Raw genomic sequence first — 19,720 nt, 5'->3', positions numbered from 1 at the left:
ATGTGTCCGAAAAGGAGCAGGAAGAAGCCAAAGCTTATTAATTCCCACCCCTTATTCAACTGCTTGTAATTATCTTATACAAATTTAGCAGCTATATGTACACCATATGTACACCAGCCACTATATGTACACCAAATTAGTTACATTTGAACACTAATCAAATATTTACAAAGCCATACAAAAAATAAAAAAATAGAAATCCCGCATATACTATACAGTATCTTAGTCATATATACAACCCATCACTCTATAATCACCCTTCCCTATACAATCAGTATAACAAATATCCCACTCACCTATCCTCATCCCAATATCCCTTTAAACAAGTGTTTTTGTACATCTTTTTAAACTGAATTATGCTTGTGCTAAGTTTTATCTCCTGTTCCAGACCATTCCACAAATTCACACCACAGATTGCTATGCACATACTTTTAAAAGTTGTTCTGTTTAAGAGTTTTTAAAAATTATGTTCCCCTCTCAAATTATACCCACCCTGTCTTTCCATAAACAGTTTTTGTATATTTCGTGCAAGTAAATTATTTCTTGCTTTGTACATGATTTGCGCAGTCTTAAATTTAACCAGATCGTTGAACTTCAGTGTATGTGACTTTAAGAATAATAAATTGGTATGTTCAAGATATCCAACGTTATTGATAATTCTTATTGCTGTTTTTTGTAATGTGCATAACGGCTGTAAGTTGGTTTTGTAGGTGTTACCCCATCTCTTCACACAGTAACTCAGATATGGCAATATGAGTGTATTATACAAAGTATGTAATGATTTGTGGTCCAGAATGTGTCTTGATTTTCCCAATATTGCTATAGACTTTGCCAGTTTGCTTTGACGTGGTTTATATTGATTTGCATCTTTCATCTGACAGGAAGAGTCACACAACCTTCATTCACTGATCACATCCCAGTTTGCTGAACTGCACCAGATCCTCACTGAGAAAGAGCAGCGGTTACTCGGAGATGTCCGAGAAGTAGAGGCGAAGATTGTAAAAACAATGGAGAAAAATCTTCAAGAGATTCAAGAGAATTTAAATTCCATTCAGGAGGACCTATCAAAATTACAGGGACAGATAGACCACAAGGACGGTGTGATATTTCTGAAGGTGAGGGGTTACACTACAGTTTGGCGAAGTTAAAGTGCACAGTCACAGACCGATCCTGTTACTGCTATCCAAATGTGCCGCTATTTCACCTGTTATAATTGACTCCAGCAACTTCCCCACCACTGATGTCAGGCTAACTTGTCTATAATTCCCTGTTTTCTCTATCCCGTCTTTCTTAAAATATGGGGTAACATTCGCGACCCGCCAATCCACAGAAACTGATCCTGAATGTATAGAACATTGGGAAATGATCACCAATGCATCCATGATTTCTAGAGCCACTTCCTTAAGTACCCTGGGATGCAGACCATCAGGCCCTGGTGATTTATCAGCCTTCAGTCCCATCAGTCTACCCAACACCATTTCCTGCCCAATTTGAATTTCCTTCAGTTCCTCTGTCACCCTAGGTCCTCTGGCCACTAGTACATCAGGGAGATTGTATGTGTCTTCCTTCAGGTAGAAGGTACAGGAGCCTGAAGACTGCAACAACCAGGTTCAGGAATAGCTACTTCCCCACAGCCATCAGGCTATTAAACCTGGCTCGGACAAAACTCTGATTATTAGTAACCACTTTCTGTTATTTGCACTTTATCAGCTTATTTATTCATGTGTGTATATGTTTACATTATGGTATATGGACACATTGATCTGTTTTGTAGTAAATGCCTACTGTGTTCTGTGTGCTTAAGCAAAGCAAGAATTTCATTGTCTTATACAGGGACACATGACAATAAACTCACTTGAACTTGAACTTGAAGACAGATCCAAAGTACCTGTTCAACCCGTCTGCCATTTCCTTGTTCCCTATAATAAATTCACCTGTTACAGTCTGCATTCTTGGCTAGCTTACCTTTGTACCTTATCTCCCCCCCCCCACCCCCCCCTGTATTATCTTTTTAGTTATCATCTGTTGCCCTTTAAAAGTTTCCCAATCCTCACTCGGGCTTCCCGCTCATCTTTGTTACGTTATACTTCTCTTTTGTGTTTATACTGTCCTGGTCTTCCCTTGTCAGCCATGGTCGCCCCTTACTCCCCTTGGAATCTTTCTTCCTCTTTGGAATGAACTGATCCTGCACCTTCTGTATTATTCCCAGAAATACCTGCCATTGTTGTTCCACTGTCATCCCTGCTGGGGTATCTTGCCAGTCAACTTTGGCCAGCTCCTCCCTCATGGCTCCATGGTCCCCTTTGTTCAACTGTAATACTGACACTTCCGATATTCCCTTCTCACTCTCAAATTGTAGATTAAAACTTATCATATTATGGTCATTATCTCCTAATGGCTCCTTTACCTCGAGTTCCCTTATCAAATCCGGTTCATTACACAACACTAAATCCAGAATTGCCTTCTCCCTAGCAGGCTCCAGTACAAGATGCTTTAGGAATCCATGACGAAGGTACTCCACAACTCCCTTTCGTGGGGTCCAGCACCAACCTGATTTTCCCAATCTACCTGCATGTTGGGCAAGAGTGACCATAATATGGTTGAGTTCTTCATTAGGATGGATAGTGACATTGTTAATTCAGAAACAAGGGTCCTGAACTTAAAGAAAGGTGACTTTGAGGGTATGAGACGTGAATTGGCCAAGATAGACTGGCCAATGATTCTTAAAGGGTTGGCGGTGGATATGCAATGGAAGGCATTTAAAAACTGCATGAATGAACTACAACAAGTGTTCATCCCAGTTTAGCAAAAGAATAAATCAGGGAAGGTAGTGCATCCGTGGATAACAAGGGAAATCAGGGATAGTATCAAAACAAAAGAGGAAGCCTACAAATTAGCCAGAACAAACAGCCTACCAGAGGACTGGGAGAAATTCAGAGTCCAGCAGAGGAGGACAAAAGGCTTAATTAGGAAAGGGAAAATAGATTATGAAAGAAAACTGGCAGGGAACATAAAAACTGACTGCAAAAGTTTTTATAGATATGTCAAGAAGAAAAGATTAGTTAAAACAAATGTAGGTCCCTTGCAGTCAGAAAGAGGCGAATTGATCATGGGGACCAAGGACATGGCAGACCAATTGAATAATTACTTTGGTTCTGTCTTCACTAAGGAACACATAAATAATCTGCCGGAAATAGCAAGGGACCGGGATTAAATGAGATGGAGGAACTGAGTGAAATCCAGGTTAGCCGGGAAGTGGTGTTAGGTAAATTGAATGGATTAAAGGCCGGATAAGTTGCATCCCAGAGTACTTAAGGAAGTAGACGCAGAAATAGTGGATGCATTAGTGATAATTTTTCAAAACTCTTTAGATTCTGGAGTAGTTCCTGAGGACTGGAGGGTGGCTAATGTAACCCCACTTTTTAAAAAGGGAGAGAGGGAGAGAGAAAACGGGGAATTACAGACCAGTTAGTCTAACATCGGTGGTGGGGAACATTCTGGAGTCAGTTATTAAAGATGGGATAGCAGCACATTTGGAAAGTGGTGAGTTCATTGGACAAAGTCAGCATGGATTTATGAAAGGTAAATCATGTCTGACGAATCTTATAGAATTTTTCGAGGATGTAACTAGTAGAGTGGATAAGGGAGAACCAGTGGATGTGTTATATCTGGACTTTCAGAAGACTTTCGACAAGGTCCCACATAAGAGATTAGCATACAAACTTAAAGCACATGGCATTGGAGGTTCAGTCTTGATGTGGATAGAGAACTGGCTGGCAGACAGGAAGCAAAGGGTAGGAGTAAACGGGTCCTTTTCACAATGGCAGGCAGTGACTAGTGGTGTACCGCAAGGCTCAGTGCTGGGACCCCAGCTATTTACAATATATATTAATGATCTGGATGAGGAAATTGAATGCAACATCTCCAAGTTTGCAGATGACACGAAGCTGGGGGGCAGTGTTAGCTGTGAGGAGGATGCTAGGAGGCTGCAAGGTGACTTGGATAGGTTGGGTGAGTGGGCAAAGGCATGGCAGATGCAGTATAATGTGGATAAATGTGAGGTTATCCACTTTGGTGGCAAAAACAGGAAAGTAGACTATTATCTGAATGGTGGCCGATTAGGAAAAGGGGAGATGCAACGAGACCTGGGTGTCATGGTACACCAGTCATTGAAAGTAGGAATGCAGGTGCAGCAGTCAGTGAAGAAAGCAAATGGTATGTTAGCATTCATAGCAAAAGGATTTGAGTATAAGAGCAGGGAGGTTCTACTGCAGTTGTACAGGGTCTTGGTGAGACCACACCTGGAGTATTGCGTACAGTTTTGGTCTCCTAATCTGAGGAAAGACATTCCTTAAATTAAACAGTAACAAAACAGAATTTCTCCTCATTGGCTCCAAATCAACACTTACCAAAATTAACAACCCCACTCTCACTATTGACGGCACCACTGTCTCCCCATCTCCTCAGGCCCGCAACCTTGGCGTGATCTTTGACTCAACCCTCTCCCTTGAGCCTCACATCCGCCATGTTGTCAAAACGTCATTTTTTCACCTCCGCAACATTGCCAAAATCAGACCCTCTCTCACACCCCCCGCTGCTGAAAGACTCATCCATGCCTTCATCTCCTCCCGACTGGACTGCTGTAACTCTCTTCTCTTTGGCATTAATTCCAGCAACATCAACCGACTCCAACTGGTCCAGAACGCAGCCGCCCGACTCATCACCCACACCAAATCCTGGCATCACATCACCCCACTCCTCAAACAACTTCACTGGCTTCCCATTTCCCACCGGATCATCTACAAAATCCTGGTCCTCACCTACAAAGCCCTCAACCACTTGGCCCCCCCCCGTTATCTCACTGACCTCCTCTCCCCCTACCAACCCTCACAGTCCCTCAGATCCATTTCAGCCGGTCTCCTCTCCATTCTGAAATCCAACCTCTGCACTTTTGGAGACAGAGCCTTCTCCAGGGCAGCTCCCAGGCTCTGGAACTCCCTCCCACAATTGATCCGAACTTCTGAGTCCCTCACCATCTTCCAGTCCCGCCTCAAGACCCATCTCTTCACCTCTGCATACCCTTAGTCCCATGTCCCCCTCCCCTTTGCATCTCTGTCTTACTGCTCTATTTTGTTTTGTTCTTGACTCACCATGTAAAGCGACTTTGAGTCCTTGAAAAGCGCTATACAAATAAATGTATTATTATTATTATTATTATTATTATTATTATTATTATTATTATTATTATTATTATTGCCATAGAGGGAGTACAGAGAAGGTTCACCAGACTGATTCCTGGGATGGCAGGACTTTCATATGAGGAAAGACTGGATAGACTCGGCTTGTACACGTTGGAATTCAGAAGACTGCGGGAGGATCTTATAGAAACGTACAAAATTCTTAAGGGGTTGGACAGGCTAGATGCAGGAAGATTATTCCCGATGTTGGGGAAGTCCAGAACTAGGGGGTCACAGTTTAAGGATAAGAGGGAAGACTTTTAGGACCGAGATGAGGAAATCATTTTTTACACAGAGAGTGGTGAATCTGTGGAATTCTCTGCCACAGAAGGTAGTTGAGGCCAGTTCATTGGCTAAATTTAAGAGGGAGTTAGATGTGGCCCTTGTGGCTAAAGGGATCAGGGGGTATGGAGAGAAGGCAGGGATGGGATACTGAGTTGGATGATCAGCCATGATCATATCAAATGGCGGTGCAGGCTCGAAGGGCCGAATGGCCTACTCCTGCACCTATTTTCTATGTTTCTATGTTGAAATCTCCCATAACAACCGTAGCATTACCTTTGCGACATTTTGCGACCAATTTTAACTCTTGATTCATCTTGCACCCTATATCCAGGCTACTATGTGGGTGACTGTAGATAAGTCCCATTAGGGTCTTTTTACCTTTACAATTCCTCAGTTCTATCCATACTGACTATACATCTCCTGATTCTATATCACTCCTTGCTGGGGACTGAATTTAATTCCTCGCCAATAGAGCTACCCCACCCCCTCTGCCCACCTGTCTGTCTTTTCGATAGGACGTATACCCTTGAATATTCAGTTCCCAGCCCTGGTCCTCTTGCAGCTATGTCTCTGTAACTCCCACAACATCATACTTGTCAATTTCTAACTGAGCCTCAAGCTCATCCACTTTATTTCTTATACTTCGTGCATTCATAATAATAATAATAATTATATATTTTATTGTCATTACACATAAGCACAACTAGATTTGGTTTGCAGCTTCCATCCAATGTCATAACTTAAATAACTAATAAAATTTAGTTATCCCGAGAACATGGTTTGTAAAAGAATAGAAAATAGTCAAAACAGTTCAAACAGACTAAAGTGCAGATGTGTCTGTGTGACGTGACCATCCGAGGGAGACAGTCCAGGGGGGATGGGGGGCACTCAGCAGGGCCGGTTCAGAGTCGCTATAGCTCTGGGAATGAAGCTGTTCCTGAGTCTGGAGGTTCGGGCGTAGAAGGCCTTGTAACGTCTGCCGGAGGGAAGTAGTTCGAACAGTCCATTACAAGGGTGTGAGGAGTCTTTATGGATGCTGACGGCCTTCCTGAGGCACCGTGTGTGGTAGATGCCCTCCAAGGCTGGTAGCTGTGTCCCAATAATCTTCTGCACTCTGTGGAAGACGCTCCTCTCCGCCTCCGTGCAGCTGAGATACCACACAGAGATGCCATACGTTAACATGCTCTCTGTGGTGCAGCGGTAGAAGGTTGTCAGCAGCGTCCTTGTCATATATAATACTTTTAATCCATTACTCCCTGCACCTTTCACATTGATTCCCATTTCACTTGGCCTTACTCCCCTATCCCTTCCTGGGCGTTCTGCCCCGTTAATTCTGGTGTCTTATCTTTTCTTTTCCTCTTTCCCTTGTATCTCCATTTTGTCCTCCCTTCTCCAGATAAAATCCCACGACCTGCCCGGTCTTACTCGTAAGTTGCATACTCGTAGTTATTTTCATCGACATTCCTAATGCGGCTTTTTCACGGGGCGACTTGACGCAAGATGTAACCAGAGTGAAGTGGTCGTGGTCTAGCACGATATCACACGATATAACGGGGGGGGGGGGTAGATAAAGAGTTCCCACGGTACTCGGCATTTCTGTTATTTGTGCAAGTGACTTGTCCGTCTCCCGAGCTTTCCCGTTAAATCTTGAATGAACATTGTGAAGTGTTGTTAAATCATCACGTGGCACAAATGATGTCACTTTTTTTTCACACACTATAAATATCCTCCCTTGGTTGAATTGGCTCATTTGGAGACATATTTTACTGTGTATGTGGGAGACACAGATGGACTGAGCACAGTGCCTCGGTCTTACTGTGTGTGGGAGAGGGGGAGAAAGAGACGTACACTCACAGAGGCAGAGTCTCTCAGCCTGTGTAAGAGTGAGGGAGGGAGAGAGAGAGAGAGGCACACACAAGGTGGATGTGAAATCTCACCTGCCTGTTTCAGTGACAGACACCTGCCGCCAGTAAATGAAGACACCCCCATCTGTCTCCCCCTCCTCTCCCTCGACTCCCCCACCTTTCCCTCCCAACTCCAGTCCCGTCCCGACCCCCTGGGAAACTGAATAGAGCAACAATCAACTGCTGCCTGTGCGGTGATATGACAATAAATGCTACTTTACTTTACTTTACTTTACTGAGTTAAAGAGTTCCCACGGTAGACTGTAAAACTGGGACCCTGGTTCTGGACTCCCCCAACATCGGGAACATTCTTCCTGCATCTAGCCTGTCCAATCCCGTAGATACTGATTAGACCGGTATCTATTTATTTACTTTATTAATGATTTCAATTAAATATTGGGAACATCAGGCCGCAAACGTTATTTCTTGAGTGTTAGTGCTGGACTTTGACTCGACCTTCCTAGTTAGCCGGCGCCTGAGACTGAGCCAAGCAATGTCCAGACCTGACTTCAACACAAAGTGATGGAGAAACTCAAAGGGTCAGGCTCGTCCAACGCTCTGTGTTTTGCTCGTGATTCTTGCATCTGCTGTTCCTCGTGTCTACAGACCAGAGTTGCCACTTGACTCCGAGATGACCATCACAGAGCATACGGAAGATAGACACGAAATGCTGGAGTAACACAGCGGGACGGGCAGCATCTCTGGAGAGAAGGAATGTGTGACGTTTCGTTTCGAGACCCTTCTTCAGAGTCTCGTCCCGAAAAGTCACCCATTCCATTTATCCAGATGCTGCCCGTCCAGTATTTTATCTGTCTCCAGTATTACTGTGTCTATCATCGGCGCAAACCAACATCTACAGTTCTTTCTGACACATTAGAGGATACCGTCTCGCCATCACTCGGATTACCCGCTTCATTTCAATAACGTTGCCACCTCTCTTTACTTTGCTTACTGAAGCCTGATCCTTGTCACACCCAGTGCTCTATCGCCCAGCCTCTCATCTTTCAATCGGGTTCGGCCAGGAAGGAACTGCAGATGCTGGATTAAACCGAAGATAGACACAACATGTAGCTCAGCGGGACAGGCAGCATATCAGAAGGGTCTCGACCCGAAATGTCACCCATTCCTTCTCCCCAGAGATGCTGCCTGTTGCGCTGAGTTCCTCCATTTTGTGTCTACCTTGGGTTTATCCAGGATCTCCCCGTTGATGTCCTAACTCGCTTTGGTTTGTTATTATTGTCTCATATCGAGAACCAGCAGATACAGGTTTAGATTCGGGGGGAATGATTTAATGAGAGCCTAAGGGGTAACTATTTTACGCAAAGGGTGGTGGGTGTATGGAATGAGCTATCCGTTAAGGTAGTTGAGGCAGGTACTGTCGCAATGTTTAAGACGCATTAGACTGAAGCATGGATAGGATAGGTTTAGATGGTTATGGGCCAAACGCGGGCAAGTGGGACTTGTGTGGCTGGGACATATTGGTCGGTGTGGGCAAGTTGGGTCGAAGGGCCTGTTTCTATGCTGTATGATTCTATGCAGGGAATAAACTTTTGTTTGCGTGCTATACAATCATATCAGATAATGCTATACATGAATATAACCAAGCCACGTACAGTCTGAAGAAGGGCCTCGACCCGAAACGTCACCCGTTCCTTCTCTTTAGAGATGCTGCATGTCCCGTTGAGTTACTCCAGCATTTTGAACCGTTGAGTTACTCCAGCATTCTCTTTAAACCGGCATCTGCTGTTCCTTCCGACACATGCACAAGAACACCAGGTAGAGCGAAGAGGAAAATACCAGAGTTCCGAATATATGTTTTCAGGACAGTTCCAGGGGGAAAAGTCCAATGTCCGCATTGAGGTAGGTTGGTAGGTCGGGTCAGTGCACAAACGAATGGAAGGAAGAACCGTTCTGAAGCCGGATAAGAATAGGTGGTCGGCGCGGACTCGGTGGGCCGAAGGGCCTGTTTCCGCGCTATATCTCTAAAATCTGAAGTTAGGTAATGTCTAAAGGAACTGCAGATGCTGGTTAATACGCACAAAAGGACACAAAATGTTGGTGTAACTCAGCAGGTAAGTCAGATCTGGGAAGAAAAACATAAAAAGCTGGAGTAAGTCAGCGGGTCAGGCAGCATCTCTGGAGAAAAAGAATAGGTGGCGATTCAAATCGGAACCCTTCTTCAGACAGCCTAATCGGAATTGAGTCTGAAGATGTGTCTCGTCCCGAAACATCAGCTATTTTTCTCCAGAGATGCTGCTTGACTCGCTGAGTTACTCCAGCTTTTTGTGTCTGTCTTTGGTTTAAACCAGCATGTGCAGTTCACTCCTTACACGGGTCTCTGGAGAACATTGATTGCTAGCGTTCCGGACCCTGCTTTGGAAAGGCATCGATCGCTAGTCAGCGAGGACTCCGAGCTGTATCTCTCAAAGAAATACATATGAAAAATTCCTCGGACCATAAAAATGCGGGACCTTTCAGTAAAGTCTCTTTTAAAGTCCCTTTTAAAGATTATAGTTATTTTCTGGAATCTCATTAACATAACTCATGAATAAGTTGATGTCCATATGCGGATGCAAATCTTTATTTTTTAAATTCAATCCCACAGAAGACAATTTTTACTCACCTTCTGTCCCCTCTGTCCAGCTTCCGGGTTCACCGTTCGCAGGAGTTCCCACGGTAACCGCAAGAGTTATTACGGATATCGCACGGATATCGCACTGGCCACTAGGTTTATATAATGTTGCAATGCTCAACCACAAGTGTACAAGTCACTCTTGGAGAAATTCAAACTTGCTTGAATTTTCTCCCGAGTCACCAAGTTACACGATTACCTGCCGTTAGCGCTACGGTGGTCCACGGTGGTCCACGAATGCCGTACTGTTATCGCACGAGGTTCCCACGATGTTAAACTCTGGTTAACTCTTGCGTCAAGTCGCCCCGTGAAAAAGCCGCTTAATGCTTTCTCCCCCGTGTTCGATGTCTCTACGACAATATCCACTTTCTGTCTGTGTGACAGCGACAAAGAGTTGGGAATTCTCAGAGGGTATTTTGTAGCAATCTAGTGAAATACCCGCCGTCAGGATCATGACGATCCATCTCAGTCTATTGAGATTTGTGTTTTATTTATTTCAGGAGGAAGCTGGTCGCAAGAGGAGGTAGGACATGCTTTTGACTGAAACAATGTACGTTTTTACAGTACCGCTCAAAAAAACAGTTAATGCTCAGTTTCTAACCAGCTGTTAAATATTTGCAGGGTTATTGATGAAACCAAACCAATGTTGGTGGTAGATAGCGCGTTGCCCATTGAAAAGTATGATCGCACCCTTTTCTACAACATAGCATTGAGCAAAACATCTGACATCATCAAACGAGGTAAAACTGATACCTTTTCCATTGATCTTTTTTAAGACATCGTTATCCAATACTTGTATGTGAAGATTAATGGTATTAATGGACTCTGGGGGAAGTATCACAAAGACAAAGCAAAGATTGTTTGCATTTGAACAGATCCTTGTTCCTGGGAGAATAGGTTTGCTGTGCTGGGTGAAATTGCGTAGACTAGGCCTGTGTACTCGAGGGTTCAGGTGTATTAGAGGAGAATTCAGTGAAACACAAAGTCCTTACATGGCTCAGTGGGCTGGATGCAGGGAGGATGTTTCCCCTGTCTGAGGGGGTCTGGAGCCAGCGGAAACCCTCTGAATGTGAGCTGCACCATTTAGGACAGAGACAAGGAGACATTACTGCATGCTGAGACTAGGCAACCTTTGGAATTCACTGCACACCCGGTGGATGTGCATAATCAGTCATTCAGTGCTCTTGGAGCCAGAGAGCCATGGTTGTACATTACAGAATCAGGCCATTAGGCCCATCGCCTCCATGTCCACCCTTTTCCCCAGGCACACAAATCCCATTTGCCCACATGAGAACCATATTAGTTTGAAGAAGGGTTTTCGGCCCAACACGTTGCCTTTTTCCTTCGCTCCATAGATGCTGCTGCACCCGCTGAGTTTCTCCAACATTTTTGTTTACCTTATTCTACACCTCGTTTGCCAAATCGCAATGCCTCTTAAATATAGTGGTTACATCTGATTTCACCACATCCTATGGCAAAATATTCCAGGTATTAACAACTCTTTGTGTGAAGACAACTGCGTCCTCCAGTATTGATCTCCCTGCATGACAATAAGGTTTCGATGATCTAGCCTACATCCTGCTGCAGACTTTGACAGACTACCTTGCTATCCCCAACATTACCCGTTCTCCACAAACTTAGTAGTCACACCTCCTACATTCACATCCAAGCCATGAAAACATAAAATGAACAGCAATGGTTGCAGCACCGATCTCTAATGCACACCACCAGTCACAGATCTCCAGGCAGAAAGATCACACCTACTTTTTACCATTTTACCAACTCGTCTTGGATCCAACCTGACTTCCTTTTATGGACCAGCCTTACATGTGAAACATTGTCAAGTCCCTCAGTGAAGTTCATATATTGCTTCACAGTGAGATCAGAGTGTTCTTGGTTGTACAGACACATCAAATCTACCCTCCACTAAAGAAAGCAAGTAAAGAGTAGCAGATTGCCCCGCCTGTCCAGTCCACTCCCGTTCAGTATGATCACGGCTACTCCACCCCACATCTCTACTTCCTCTTTAATTACCACACACCTCCGTCTCCTCATCTTCCAATCTGCCTCTCCCTCGCCATCTACTGCCAAGATATTTGAAAACCCGCCTTATTTCACCATCTCCACCCGCAGTTTCTTGTTCATCCTCACTTTCCACGTTTGTTTTCCCCATCCACGCACCGTGCCCCCTCCTGTTCCCGATAATCTGCGGAATTTCCCCTCTACAGACCGGTTAAAAGCTCATGGAAAGATGTCTGTTGTCCATCCAATGTGGTTGTGGGTGAAACCCCTGAGCAAGGTGTCAGTTGTCCGCCCGCCTGTGCCTGACTCTCCCCCACCGACCCCCGGGGACTCTCTGATTCTCTGCTTCTCCCCCCAGTCTCCGTCACCCTGGATGTGGAAACAGCGCATCAGTGGTTGAGGTATCTGAGGATCGGAAGAGGGTGAGACGGACCGAGACCCGGAGGAGTCTCCCTGACACCGGGAAGAGGTTTACAGCCGGGGCGTGTGTGTTGGGATCGGAGGGATTCACATCGGGGAGACATTACTGGGAGGTGGAGGTGGCGGGGAGTCGGGGCTGGAGTCTGGGAGTCGCCGCAGAGTCTGTGGAGAGGAAGGGGCCGGTCACACTGACCCCCGAGAATGGAGTCTGGAGGATATGGCGGTGGGATGAGGTGTTTGATGCATTCAACTCCCCTCCATCCCCTCTCCCCGCCCGTCCCATCCCCGGGAGGGTGGGAGTTTATCTCAGTTACGAGTCCGGGATAGTTTCATTTTACGACGTGGACACCAAGTCCCATCTCCACACCTTCGCTGGGAATAAATTCACGGAGAAACTTTATCCTTTCTTCAGGCCTTGGGATGAAAAGTGGCTGAGAATCTGGTCCGGTTCTGCTCAGCATCAGGAGCAGGGCTCAGGGGCTGTAGGGCAGAAACCCGGTGGACAACAGGTCGGCGCTGAACGGCTCCCATTTAATCCCCAAATTCCGCGTCATGAAACCCCAGTGAGCGCGGAAATAAAACCAGGGGGGATGTAAACAGGAACTGAAATCAGAGCTGTCTGTCGATCCGTTCATTTCAACGCGTTAACCGCGTCCGGCGAAGGAACATAAATACTTTTGTGAAAATATAAAGATTGAAACAATCGCCCTTCCCACTTGTTCAGAAGTTCATCAGACGTTTGCAGCATTTGCTCTCCGCACAACAGATTTGTGTTCTTCGGGAAGGATCTTTGGAAGAATGGGTTCAAACCGAATTCCTGGTTCCAGGTGGGAGCCTGTTGTACTCAGGCTCTGCCTGTCTCTCTGTAGAATATGTAGAACATTCCTTGTTTCAGTCGCCGCCAGACCCCTCCCTCACCTCTCTCCCAGGTACATCATGTCTGTATCGGTGTTGCTTCTTGCTCTCGTTCACCGCCTTAACGCTTTATCTCCATATAACCATATAACAATTACAGCATGGAAATCAGGCCATCTCGGCCCTTCAAGTCCTGCCGAACACTTATTTTCCCCTGGTCTCATCTACCTGCACTCAGACCATAACCCTCCATTCCTTACCCGTCCATATACCTATCCAATTTATTTTTAAATGATAAAATCGAACCTGCCTCCACCATTTCCACTGGAAACTCATTCCATACAGCTACCACTCTCTGAGTGAAGAAGTTCCCCCTCATGTTACCCCTAAACTTCTGTCCCTTAATTCTCAAGTCATGTCCTCTTGTTGGAATCTTCCCTACTCTCAATGGGAAAAGCTCCCTCACTGCCAGTTTCCAACCAGCTCCCATGTTCCTCTGCTCGAGCCCTTTCCCTTCACTTTCTCGCTGTCTCTATCTCTGTCAGAGAAAACAAGAGTGAACAAAGTCCATTCCAAGCCCGCAGACGCCATCGGCTACCTCGTCTAACCTCGACCCCTTTTCATGCATCATGCCCCTAAATGCAATATTCCCCACAAGATCGAGTGAGTACAACAACAACACGCTTACATTTACAAAATATCCTCGCGTCTCTTTTAGGAGACCCCACAGTGCTTTATATGCGTAATGCCCCTGTCCCACTTAGGAAACCTGAATGGAAACCTCTGGAGACTTTGCGCCCCACCCAAGGTTTCCGTGCAGTTCCCAGAGGTTGCAGGTGGTTGCCGGAGGTTGCAGGTAGGGAGACTGACAAAAACCTCCGGGAACCGCACGGAAACCTTGGGTGGGGCGCAAAGTCTCCAGAGGTTTCCGTTCAGGTTTCCTAAGTGGGACAGGGGAATAAGTCTCTTTGAAGAGCAGCCACGAATGGCAACTGAAATGCAGGAGTCAATTTGTAGACAGGAACACACAAAAGGAGTTTAAAAACATGCTATACAGTGCAAAGCAATTTGGGTTTATTTCAATTGCAGTATTAGAAGCACCAAGCACAGAATTCAAATACAATCTTTCTATTCAGTTCTTGTGAATGTTACTGGTGATGCGAATTATCCAAATTCAACATCAGGGTATTAAGTGTATGTTGTATTAATCTACAAATCTACAATATTGTAAGTGGTTAAGACGTTTTTAAGATGGAACTGCAGATGCTGGAAAATCGAAGGTACACAAAAATGCTGGAGAAACTCAGCGGGGGGGGGGGGGGGATATAAAATGACCCTATCTGCTGACCTATGACCTATAAATGAACAATTATCTGCTGCCTTGGGTCTACCAGACACCCTAAATGGACCTTTGGGCCCATCTAGGCTAGCCTAGATATTAAAGATACCAGTTAAAACCAGGTTTAGATGGCCAATTACAGCCTTGGAAATACAAAATCACCCATTGCCTTGGTCCTACCAGACTCCCCAAATAGTCCCTTAATTGCCTAACTGGGGGGAGTTGAGGGTTTGATAGGCACAAGGCATCCACACCCTCTCCACCCCCTCTCTCCCCACTTCTCCACTTCCCCCCCACCTCTCTCTCGCTTTCTCTGCCTCGGGGAGGGGGTAGAGAGGGAGGGGGAGGGGGTAGAGGCAGCAGCTACTCAAGCCTCCCCATCGGGCACCGGGCCCAAGCTAGGCTGCCGGCGTCGTGGACCAGAGCGAGGACCGCAGCGCTCGGAGGACTGAAATATAGCAGAGGGCTGGCAGGGCACTCACCAGCGTGACAGTCTACAACTCCGTCAGTTTCACCACCTCCAACGTGACCCCACCACTGGCCACATCTTCCCATCTCCCCACATGTCTGCCTTCCGCAAAGACTGCTCCCTCCATAACTAAAAATATTAATCTATTCTTAAGAAATTGATAGATGTTTAGATCTGGTAATTTAATTTTGTAATTAGCTAGAATTAGGTAACTAACTAATGATATGCTTTAATTTCAAGTCATCTAAGTAAGATTGTTTCATATTTGTTTCAGAATGCTTCAATCTAAAATAACTGAAAATTTATTTTAGTTCTCTTAATTTTTAAGAAAGTTATGGCCATTTGACTGTCCTCGATCACAGCTTTTGTGTTAAGTCAATGGAAAATTAATAGGGAACAAGATGCTAATTTCCGAGTATGAAAATGGCCACATATTCTTATATAAACTTACAAAATTCTTAAGGGGTTGGACAGGCTAGATGCAGGAAGATTATTCCCGATGTTGGGGAAGTCCAGAACTAGGGGTCACAGTTTAAGGATAAGAGGGAATTATTTTAGGACCGAGATGAGAAAATCTTTTTTTACGCAGAGAGTGGTGAATCTGTAGAATTCTCTGCCACAGAAGGTGGTTGAGGCCAGTTCATTGGCTATATTTAAGATATGGCCCTTGTGGCTAAAGGGATCATGGGGTATGGAGAGAAGGCAGGGATGGGATACTGAGTTGGATGATCACCATGATCATATCGAATGGCGGTGCAGGCTCGAAGGGCCGAATGGCCTACTCCTGCACCTATTTTCTATGTCTATGTTTCTATGACTTTTTTTAATACTGAAGATATGAAAGTGAATTAGGTGACAAATTAAACTTCTTTTTAAGCTTTATCTGATGGGGTAAATTGCAGACTTGAGATTTTAAAATCTCAAAAATTTGTAACATTGCTTGATGGGGGCATGCACATTGAATTCTCCCAATTTTGTTAGCCCTTGCTACCTCCTCCCCTTCCTACCTCTCCTTCAGCCCTCTGGCTGTCTCCTCCTCCTTTTCCCGCTATTCTCCCCCCCCCCCCCCCCCCCCCCCCCCTCCAGTCTGAAGAAGGGTTTCGGCCTGAAACGTTGCCCATTTCCTTCGCTGCATAGATGCTGCTGCACCCGCTGAGTTCCTCCAGCATTTTTGTGCACCTTCGATTTTTCAGCATCTGCAGTTCCTTCTGAAACAAATAACATTCACCAAAGATCCTATAGCTCCGCTATGGGATCTTTGCTGCCGCATGGAGTCAGTCGCATACTGGTGGGACAGGCCTCGTAAACACTGCGTCGTTAACCTGCCGTCACTCATGAGCGCGCTCCAGTTAAAGCTCCATTCACAAAATCCTTTGTTCTCCCTGACATCACCGGCCCGCCCACTGACGCGTGATTGGCCGGTCCAGATCACTATGACCCGCCCAATGACGAGTGATTGGTCAGTCCAGATCACGATGGCCCGCCCCCTTAAGCATGATTGGTCGGTCCAGATCACCATGTCCCGCCCACTGATGCATGATTGGCCGGCCGAGATCACGATTGCCCGCCCCCAGATGCATGATTGGTCGGCCTAGACCACAATAGCCCCCTCCCCCCCCGCTGACCGCGTGATTGGCCGGCGCCGACCCTTCTCTCCAGGGATGTCAAGTCAAGTCAAGTTTATTCGTCACATACACATACTAGATGTGCAGTGAAATGAAAAGTGGCAAATGCTCGCGGACTTTGTGCAAAAAGACAAACAACCAAACAAACTATAAACACAATCATGAACACACACATATTCTTTTACATATTAAATATTGGAAGGAAAAACGTTCAGTAAAGTTAGTCCCTGGTCCTTTGGGACTGCCCTGAGATACTGGAGGAGGAGCAGGAGCAGCATCTTTAGCTGGGACAGCCCTGAGATACTGGAGGAGCAGCAGCAGCATCTTTAGCTGGGACTGCCCTGAGATACTGGAGGAGAAGCAGCATCTTTGCTGAGACTGCCATGAAATACTGGAGCAGCATCTTTGGCTGTGACTGCCCTGAGATACTGGAGCAGGAGCAGCATCTTTGGGACTGCCCTGAGATACTGGAGAAGCAGGCGCAGCATCTTTGGGACTTCCCTGAGATACTGGAGGAGCAGCAGCATCAGCAACTTTGCTGAGACTTCCCTGAGATACTGGAGCAGGAGCAGCATCAGCATCTTTGCTGGGACCAAAAATCTTATAAGATCTTTAGCTGGGACTGCCCTGAGATACTGGAGCAGGAGCAGGAGCAGGAGCAGCATCTTTGTCAAGTCAAGTCAAGTGAAGTTTATTCGTACCATACACATACGAGATGTGCAGTGAAATGAAACGTGGCAATGCTCGCGGACTTTGTGCAAAAAGACAAACAAACAAACAACCAAACAAACTATAAACACAATCATAAACAAACATATATTCTTTTACATATTAAATATTGGAAGGAAAAAACGTTCAGTAAAGTTAGCCCCTGGTGAGATAGGAGTTTACAGTCCGAATGGCCTCTGGGAAGAAACTCCTTCTCAACCTCTCCGTTGGCTATTTCCATGCCTGTCCTGTCCCGCTGAGTTATAGACCCAGAGACAGACAAAACAAACAAACAACCGTGCAAGCTATTCATTCACACATGGTCAGTATCTGTATATTTAATAGTGTTATTTATTCATGCGGTGACTTCGACTTCTGTACATTCATCACCTATCGTTTTCTCACGAGAGTACGCGTAGAAAAACGTTAAAACGCGTGAAAAGGTTGTAATTTGTCTGTACACAAAAAAAGCTGGAGAAACTCAGCGGATGCAGCAGCATCTCTAATGAGCGAAGGAAATAGCCAACGGTTCGGGCCGAAACCCTTCTTTACTCTGATGGTGGGTGGGGTGCGGGGAGAAGAAAGGAAAAGGGAGGAGGAGGAGCCTGAGGGCTGAGGGAGAGATAGGAAGGGGAGGAGACAGCAAGGGCTAACAGTATTGGGAGAATTCAATGTTCATGGCCCCAGGATGCAGGCTCCCCAAGCGGAATATGAGGTGCTGCTCCTCCAATTTCCGCTGGTGCTCGCTCTGGCCACGGAGGAGACCCTGGACAGAGAGGTCGGATACGGAATGGGAGGTGGAGTTGAAGTGCTGAGCCACCGGGAGGTCAGGTTGGTTAATGCGGACCGAGCCGAGGTGGTCGGCGAAATGATCGCCAAGCCTACGCTTGGTCTCAGACTCTGCATAATAACATCACTTCAATACCAGACACTGCAATGAAGAAGGGGTCTAGTCCCGAAACGTCACCCATTCCATTTCTCCAGAGATAATGCTTGTCCCGCTGAGTTACTCCAGCTTTTTGTGTCTATCTGCAGGTCCTTCTTATACGCTCGATTTTAATTTCATAATCTCATGTGTAAACTTGAATTCAATGATTCAATTATACTCTATTGTCACGTGTACCTCGTGACTGTGGGATTATTTGCTTTTGCATGCAACCCGGTAAAATACAGACCTCGCCTCCTCCATGGCCAGAGTGAGTCCCACCGCAAATTGGAGGAGCAGCACCTCATATTTCACATGCGTAGTTTGCACCACAGCGGTATGAACATTGACTTCTCCAATTTCAGGTAGTCCTTGCTGTCTCCCAGCTCTCTCACATCCCACTGTCTCCGCCTCCTCCTTTCTTCTTCCCGCCCCTCCCCCACCCCCACACCAGTCTGAAGAAGGGTGATAACATCACTTCAATACCAGACACAATAACATCACTTCAATACCAGGCACTGTAATGAAGAAGGGGTCTCGACCCTAAACGTCACCCATTCCTTCTCTCCAGAGATGCTGCCTCACCCGCTGAGTTTCTCCAGCATTTTTATCTACCTTCGATTTTTCCAGCATTTGCAGTTCTTTCTTAAACAATCATACTCTATTGTTCAATGTACCTCGGATCAGTGAAATGCCTTGTTTTTGCCAGCAATCCGGTAAAATACAGATCTGACCTGGGCGGTGCAGTGGGCGCCGACTAGGTTGCGAGAAGTTCATGGAACAGTCTATATTTCCCCGCAGCGGTGAACCAGGCCCCGCCGCACCAGGCGCCCCGCGCCGGGTCCCCCTTTGTTCTCGGCTGCCCCCCGCCGGGTTGCTCTCGGCTTGGAATGATTCAGGGCTATTTTCCCAGCGTGGAAAAGTCAATGACGGGACGCCATAGATTTTAACACAGTAGGGGGATCTTTCAAGGAGATGTGCGGGGCATGTTTTATCACACAGGGTGGTGCGTGCCTGGAACGTGCTGCTGGAGTGGTGGTCGAGGCACATACGGTGGAGGCATTGCAGTCTGATGTTGGCTGAAGGAACTGTTCTGGTTCTATGTGGCCGTCAACAAAACCGACAGGTTCATTAGAGCTCCCATTCTCAGCTCCTTACCCACAACCATTAGGTTCTTGAACCGACCTGCACTGCCCGCGTTTGGCCCACATCCCTCTAACCTGTCCTAGCCATCTACCTGTCTAAATGCTTCTAAAACGTTGCGATAGTGCCCGCCTCATCTACCTCCTCCAGCAGCTC

General features: G+C 46.1%; 1 protein-coding gene and 1 long non-coding RNA gene across 2 annotated transcripts in view; both read left to right on the top strand.

Annotated features, from left to right (window-relative positions):
- The window catches only part of LOC116989957, a 551,502-nt gene that overhangs the window by 90,315 nt on the left and 441,467 nt on the right, over window positions 1–19,720 (top strand). The window lies entirely within an intron of this gene.
- On the top strand, window positions 970–12,467 carry LOC116989883. Its single transcript, XR_004416360.1, has 3 exons — window positions 970–1,115; window positions 10,680–10,798; window positions 12,439–12,467. It is a non-coding gene; the product is annotated as an uncharacterized LOC116989883 (long non-coding RNA).

The sequence above is a fragment of the Amblyraja radiata genome, chromosome 30 (assembly GCF_010909765.2).
Source record: "Amblyraja radiata isolate CabotCenter1 chromosome 30, sAmbRad1.1.pri, whole genome shotgun sequence".
Taxonomy (NCBI): Eukaryota; Metazoa; Chordata; class Chondrichthyes; order Rajiformes; family Rajidae; genus Amblyraja; species Amblyraja radiata.
Note: the sequence above shows the minus strand (reverse complement) of the source record. Positions and strands in the feature narration are given on the sequence as shown.